This window comes from Sphaerodactylus townsendi, linkage group LG08 (genome assembly GCF_021028975.2).
Source record: "Sphaerodactylus townsendi isolate TG3544 linkage group LG08, MPM_Stown_v2.3, whole genome shotgun sequence".
Lineage (NCBI taxonomy): Eukaryota > Metazoa > Chordata > Lepidosauria > Squamata > Sphaerodactylidae > Sphaerodactylus > Sphaerodactylus townsendi.
This window is the reverse complement of record NC_059432.1, coordinates 84,706,182-84,714,293: the sequence shown is the minus strand read 5'-3', so window position 1 is coordinate 84,714,293 and position 8,112 is coordinate 84,706,182.

The window sequence follows — 8,112 nt, the reverse complement described above, 5'->3', positions numbered from 1 at the left end:
TCCCTTCCCTTGCAGGCGAATTATCTAGTGTAAAACACGCTGGGAAGCATGAGCTATGTTGTGTTCAAATTTCAGAGCGTTTGGTCCAGCAAACCCCCAGACCCTCCCTCACCTTCCCCTTCCTCCGCTAGGGTGGGTGGGTCATGTCCAGATGACGGGCCCCATCTTTTTCTCTTCATAAGGTAGTGGTTTTCAAGGAAGGCATGGTTGTTTCCCTTGTATCAGAGGGTGTTGCTTTGACAGCCAGCAGATGGCGCTGTTGCAGAACAGAACTGTGGTTCCAACTGTCACAGGTGTGGCATGTACACAATAACTGGCACAGTTGTGACATGTACACAACAGGAGGTGTGAAAACAGTATGGAAACCTGGCCGCACGCAAATACAACGTTGTGTGAAAATTTCAAAGCAATCGGTCCAGTAGTTTGGGAGACTACCTGTCAGAAAAACACTGATAGATTTTTATATATATAGATGATTTAGGCAACCCTAAGTCAGCATCATCCTGTGAGAAATACACTGAGACACAGTAGGAAAGAAGAATTCAATAAGTGAAGGGGATAGAAAGCTGGGTTGCACATATATTGACCCCACTCCATTCCTGGCCTCCACACATTAATTTTACATTGATACACATATAACAGTTAAATGCAAATTTGCCTCTGAAAAATGGGGATTCTTGATAACATGCACAATTGCCAATCATGTAGACAACCAATCCTACATATACAAGCTTGATTACAAGCATAATATATATGCTGTTCAAATACTCAGCAAGTAGGTGAGGAAGAAGGATCTCATTCATCCTCCTGCCCCTTCTCTAATGAATGATATCTGAAAAGAGAAAATTACTTGTACAAGACCTTCCTGCGAAATTCTTATCTGAATCTGAACACCCAAGACCAGGAATCACTATGCCACTATGCCACACTGGTTATATATTGCTCAAGTAAGCTTTCAAGCGCAAAATGGTTTACTCAAAGATAATGAAACAGTATGGCCCCTTCCGCACATGCAGAATAATGCACTTTCAATCCATTTTCACAATTTTTTGCAAGTGGATTTTGCTATTTCACACAGTAAAATCCAGCTGCAAAGTACACTGAAAGTGGATTGTAACTGCATTATTCTGCATGTGCAGAAGGGGCCTGAGTTTTAACTTTTCACTTATGATTCTGTTAGCAAAAGTTAACTGTTCAAGTCACATGACTAGAATCACAGGAGCTTCTGGAAATATTTCTCTGCTTTCTTCTTCCAGCAAAAGAGGACAGGCAGATGTAACCCCCATGCTCAGAATGGGTTGACCCAGTAAGGGGTGCAGACTCAAAGCAGCAGAAGGCTGCAGAGCTCTTTGGAGGAGACAAGGCTACCAGACTCGGACCATGATTTCTATAAGCCCTTAACACCTTGTTAAGGGTTTTTTATGTTTGTAATGGGTGCGAGTTCTCCTGGAAACCTTCATCATGTTGAATCCTGTTCATCAAGCCCTTGGAGTCTTCAGGAGCCAACCCACTTGCAAAGAAGAATTGGACTTGGCAGTATCAGTAGACTAAATATAAGGACTTGAAAATGCAACCTGAACAGGACCTTGAAGTGTGATATTAAATGTTGATGTTATATGTTATATGTTAAGAAAGTAAACCAATTTTGTTTTAAAAAATTGTTGTTGAAAACTCATTCCAAGTTCTGCCCCACAGAACCCACAGATAGAGGTTACACAGACACACAGGCACATGTAGACTGCTCAGATACCCAGACTGAGCACTTGCATGGATAGAGTTTGTTGTTCCTATATTCAGTGTAAATTCATTTGCTACCCTGTTTTCCCAAATATAAGACATCCCCTGAAAATAAGGCATAGTAGAGGTTTTGCTGAAGTGCGAAATATAAAGCATCCCCCAAAAGTAAGACGTAGCAAAGTTTTTGTTTGGAAGCATGCCTGACAAACAGAACACAGAAAAATAAGACATCCCCTGAAAATAAGACATAGCGCATCTTTAGGAGCAAAAATTAATATAAGACACTGTCTTATTTTCAGGGAAACATGGTATCTAGTAACATTCTACAAAACAACTCACTTGCATCTCTGCCCTGTTATTTTCTCTGCTAATTCATTTCAATACAACAGATTATTTGAAAAAAAAAAAACATGAACACAGCATGAGAATAATGCTAAAAGTTGGACTATGAAATAAATTTCTCTAAACTAAGCCAGGTGTCTTATTACTTAAGATACAAGACACTAAAAGTTCAGTCCAAAATGTAACTTGGCATATTCAGTATACAGCTGCTGACACAAAGGCCTGGAAACATTCAACTTCACAATAATAGCCTTACAAGTCTGAGTATCAGTGAAAGTAGGAATTACACTATTCCAAAACCCTTTCCAAATGAAGAATGATGCATTTTCAATATGCTTGCTTTTAAAGCACAAAAAGGGGACATACGTACTCATGCATTAGTAGCCTATTTCAAGCTTCTAGGCTTGGTTCAAACGGAGTTTCTGTGGGCAAAAGGATTTCCACTAGCGGAATGAGATTTTGCTCTCACACATCTTCCTGCTATAAAATGTCCAAAATGTATTTCATAACAGAACTTTGGGAGACAGAAGGTACCCTAGAACAGCATTTTGGGCTGGCTGAGACAAGTGAGACAAGAAAAATCATGCCCTGTTGGATCCAACCCACAATGTCATCCACATAAACACCCATTCTGAAATCACCCCATTGTCTGCTTATCAGTTATCCAGTTTAGTTAAAGATTCTGCAATGGCATGCAAAGCCCTTCATGAACTTATCTGGCAGACTGCCTCTTTTGTCATCTGAGCAGGGCCTTCTGCAGATACGATCCTATGGGCAAGCTCTACAATTGCCCATACACATGGATTCCCTGTTGTGGCCCCCCCACTTTGTTTAACAGCCTACCTGAGGAGGTCAGGAAGGCTCCCAACCTCTGGTATTCCACAAGCTATTTAAAACAGAATTGTTCAGGAGGGCATTTATATATATATATAAATGCCCTCCTGAACAATTCTGTTTTAAATAGCTTGTGGAATACCAGAGGTTTACTATATATATATAGTATTATAGGACTGTATTATGACAGAGTGACTTAGGAAGATGCTTTCACAGAAAGAATGGGACTATGGATTACACAGTGTGCACAGAATGTTCACTGTCATATGTATTACCTCACCATTGGAAGGTTACTACAATGGGATTCCTAGTAATGGAAGAACTTGCTCTCATGATCACAGAGATATTGAGAATCTGGCTCATGTGATACTTTGGTACTCTGCATATGTACCTTAACGTGAGGAAAAAAAACCCCCCCCACCCCCCCCCCCCCCCACCCCCCCCCCCCCCCACCCCCCCCCCCCCCCACCCCCCCCCCCCCCCACCCCCCCCCCCCCCCACCCCCCCCCCCCCCCACCCCCCCCCCCCCCCACCCCCCCCCCCCCCCACCCCCCCCCCCCCCCACCCCCCCCCCCCCCCACCCCCCCCCCCCCCCACCCCCCCCCCCCCCCACCCCCCCCCCCCCCCACCCCCCCCCCCCCCCACCCCCCCCCCCCCCCACCCCCCCCCCCCCCCACCCCCCCCCCCCCCCACCCCCCCCCCCCCCCACCCCCCCCCCCCCCCACCCCCCCCCCCCCCCACCCCCCCCCCCCCCCACCCCCCCCCCCCCCCACCCCCCCCCCCCCCCACCCCCCCCCCCCCCCACCCCCCCCCCCCCCCACCCCCCCCCCCCCCCACCCCCCCCCCCCCCCACCCCCCCCCCCCCCCACCCCCCCCCCCCCCCACCCCCCCCCCCCCCCACCCCCCCCCCCCCCCACCCCCCCCCCCCCCCACCCCCCCCCCCCCCCACCCCCCCCCCCCCCCACCCCCCCCCCCCCCCACCCCCCCCCCCCCCCACCCCCCCCCCCCCCCACCCCCCCCCCCCCCCACCCCCCCCCCCCCCCACCCCCCCCCCCCCCCACCCCCCCCCCCCCCCACCCCCCCCCCCCCCCACCCCCCCCCCCCCCCACCCCCCCCCCCCCCCACCCCCCCCCCCCCCCACCCCCCCCCCCCCCCACCCCCCCCCCCCCCCACCCCCCCCCCCCCCCACCCCCCCCCCCCCCCACCCCCCCCCCCCCCCACCCCCCCCCCCCCCCACCCCCCCCCCCCCCCACCCCCCCCCCCCCCCACCCCCCCCCCCCCCCACCCCCCCCCCCCCCCACCCCCCCCCCCCCCCACCCCCCCCCCCCCCCACCCCCCCCCCCCCCCACCCCCCCCCCCCCCCACCCCCCCCCCCCCCCACCCCCCCCCCCCCCCACCCCCCCCCCCCCCCACCCCCCCCCCCCCCCACCCCCCCCCCCCCCCACCCCCCCCCCCCCCCACCCCCCCCCCCCCCCACCCCCCCCCCCCCCCACCCCCCCCCCCCCCCACCCCCCCCCCCCCCCACCCCCCCCCCCCCCCACCCCCCCCCCCCCCCACCCCCCCCCCCCCCCACCCCCCCCCCCCCCCACCCCCCCCCCCCCCCACCCCCCCCCCCCCCCACCCCCCCCCCCCCCCACCCCCCCCCCCCCCCACCCCCCCCCCCCCCCACCCCCCCCCCCCCCCACCCCCCCCCCCCCCCACCCCCCCCCCCCCCCACCCCCCCCCCCCCCCACCCCCCCCCCCCCCCACCCCCCCCCCCCCCCACCCCCCCCCCCCCCCACCCCCCCCCCCCCCCACCCCCCCCCCCCCCCACCCCCCCCCCCCCCCACCCCCCCCCCCCCCCACCCCCCCCCCCCCCCACCCCCCCCCCCCCCCACCCCCCCCCCCCCCCACCCCCCCCCCCCCCCACCCCCCCCCCCCCCCACCCCCCCCCCCCCCCACCCCCCCCCCCCCCCACCCCCCCCCCCCCCCACCCCCCCCCCCCCCCACCCCCCCCCCCCCCCACCCCCCCCCCCCCCCACCCCCCCCCCCCCCCACCCCCCCCCCCCCCCACCCCCCCCCCCCCCCACCCCCCCCCCCCCCCACCCCCCCCCCCCCCCACCCCCCCCCCCCCCCACCCCCCCCCCCCCCCACCCCCCCCCCCCCCCACCCCCCCCCCCCCCCACCCCCCCCCCCCCCCACCCCCCCCCCCCCCCACCCCCCCCCCCCCCCACCCCCCCCCCCCCCCACCCCCCCCCCCCCCCACCCCCCCCCCCCCCCACCCCCCCCCCCCCCCACCCCCCCCCCCCCCCACCCCCCCCCCCCCCCACCCCCCCCCCCCCCCACCCCCCCCCCCCCCCACCCCCCCCCCCCCCCACCCCCCCCCCCCCCCACCCCCCCCCCCCCCCACCCCCCCCCCCCCCCACCCCCCCCCCCCCCCACCCCCCCCCCCCCCCACCCCCCCCCCCCCCCACCCCCCCCCCCCCCCACCCCCCCCCCCCCCCACCCCCCCCCCCCCCCACCCCCCCCCCCCCCCACCCCCCCCCCCCCCCACCCCCCCCCCCCCCCACCCCCCCCCCCCCCCACCCCCCCCCCCCCCCACCCCCCCCCCCCCCCACCCCCCCCCCCCCCCACCCCCCCCCCCCCCCACCCCCCCCCCCCCCCACCCCCCCCCCCCCCCACCCCCCCCCCCCCCCACCCCCCCCCCCCCCCACCCCCCCCCCCCCCCACCCCCCCCCCCCCCCACCCCCCCCCCCCCCCACCCCCCCCCCCCCCCACCCCCCCCCCCCCCCACCCCCCCCCCCCCCCACCCCCCCCCCCCCCCACCCCCCCCCCCCCCCACCCCCCCCCCCCCCCACCCCCCCCCCCCCCCACCCCCCCCCCCCCCCACCCCCCCCCCCCCCCACCCCCCCCCCCCCCCACCCCCCCCCCCCCCCACCCCCCCCCCCCCCCACCCCCCCCCCCCCCCACCCCCCCCCCCCCCCACCCCCCCCCCCCCCCACCCCCCCCCCCCCCCACCCCCCCCCCCCCCCACCCCCCCCCCCCCCCACCCCCCCCCCCCCCCACCCCCCCCCCCCCCCACCCCCCCCCCCCCCCACCCCCCCCCCCCCCCACCCCCCCCCCCCCCCACCCCCCCCCCCCCCCACCCCCCCCCCCCCCCACCCCCCCCCCCCCCCACCCCCCCCCCCCCCCACCCCCCCCCCCCCCCACCCCCCCCCCCCCCCACCCCCCCCCCCCCCCACCCCCCCCCCCCCCCACCCCCCCCCCCCCCCACCCCCCCCCCCCCCCACCCCCCCCCCCCCCCACCCCCCCCCCCCCCCACCCCCCCCCCCCCCCACCCCCCCCCCCCCCCACCCCCCCCCCCCCCCACCCCCCCCCCCCCCCACCCCCCCCCCCCCCCACCCCCCCCCCCCCCCACCCCCCCCCCCCCCCACCCCCCCCCCCCCCCACCCCCCCCCCCCCCCACCCCCCCCCCCCCCCACCCCCCCCCCCCCCCACCCCCCCCCCCCCCCACCCCCCCCCCCCCCCACCCCCCCCCCCCCCCACCCCCCCCCCCCCCCACCCCCCCCCCCCCCCACCCCCCCCCCCCCCCACCCCCCCCCCCCCCCACCCCCCCCCCCCCCCACCCCCCCCCCCCCCCACCCCCCCCCCCCCCCACCCCCCCCCCCCCCCACCCCCCCCCCCCCCCACCCCCCCCCCCCCCCACCCCCCCCCCCCCCCACCCCCCCCCCCCCCCACCCCCCCCCCCCCCCACCCCCCCCCCCCCCCACCCCCCCCCCCCCCCACCCCCCCCCCCCCCCACCCCCCCCCCCCCCCACCCCCCCCCCCCCCCACCCCCCCCCCCCCCCACCCCCCCCCCCCCCCACCCCCCCCCCCCCCCACCCCCCCCCCCCCCCACCCCCCCCCCCCCCCACCCCCCCCCCCCCCCACCCCCCCCCCCCCCCACCCCCCCCCCCCCCCACCCCCCCCCCCCCCCACCCCCCCCCCCCCCCACCCCCCCCCCCCCCCACCCCCCCCCCCCCCCACCCCCCCCCCCCCCCACCCCCCCCCCCCCCCACCCCCCCCCCCCCCCACCCCCCCCCCCCCCCACCCCCCCCCCCCCCCACCCCCCCCCCCCCCCACCCCCCCCCCCCCCCACCCCCCCCCCCCCCCACCCCCCCCCCCCCCCACCCCCCCCCCCCCCCACCCCCCCCCCCCCCCACCCCCCCCCCCCCCCACCCCCCCCCCCCCCCACCCCCCCCCCCCCCCACCCCCCCCCCCCCCCACCCCCCCCCCCCCCCACCCCCCCCCCCCCCCACCCCCCCCCCCCCCCACCCCCCCCCCCCCCCACCCCCCCCCCCCCCCACCCCCCCCCCCCCCCACCCCCCCCCCCCCCCACCCCCCCCCCCCCCCACCCCCCCCCCCCCCCACCCCCCCCCCCCCCCACCCCCCCCCCCCCCCACCCCCCCCCCCCCCCACCCCCCCCCCCCCCCACCCCCCCCCCCCCCCACCCCCCCCCCCCCCCACCCCCCCCCCCCCCCACCCCCCCCCCCCCCCACCCCCCCCCCCCCCCACCCCCCCCCCCCCCCACCCCCCCCCCCCCCCACCCCCCCCCCCCCCCACCCCCCCCCCCCCCCACCCCCCCCCCCCCCCACCCCCCCCCCCCCCCACCCCCCCCCCCCCCCACCCCCCCCCCCCCCCACCCCCCCCCCCCCCCACCCCCCCCCCCCCCCACCCCCCCCCCCCCCCACCCCCCCCCCCCCCCACCCCCCCCCCCCCCCACCCCCCCCCCCCCCCACCCCCCCCCCCCCCCACCCCCCCCCCCCCCCACCCCCCCCCCCCCCCACCCCCCCCCCCCCCCACCCCCCCCCCCCCCCACCCCCCCCCCCCCCCACCCCCCCCCCCCCCCACCCCCCCCCCCCCCCACCCCCCCCCCCCCCCACCCCCCCCCCCCCCCACCCCCCCCCCCCCCCACCCCCCCCCCCCCCCACCCCCCCCCCCCCCCACCCCCCCCCCCCCCCACCCCCCCCCCCCCCCACCCCCCCCCCCCCCCACCCCCCCCCCCCCCCACCCCCCCCCCCCCCCACCCCCCCCCCCCCCCACCCCCCCCCCCCCCCACCCCCCCCCCCCCCCACCCCCCCCCCCCCCCACCCCCCCCCCCCCCCACCCCCCCCCCCCCCCACCCCCCCCCCCCCCCACCCCCCCCCCCCCCCACCCCCCCCCCCCCCCACCCCCCCCCCC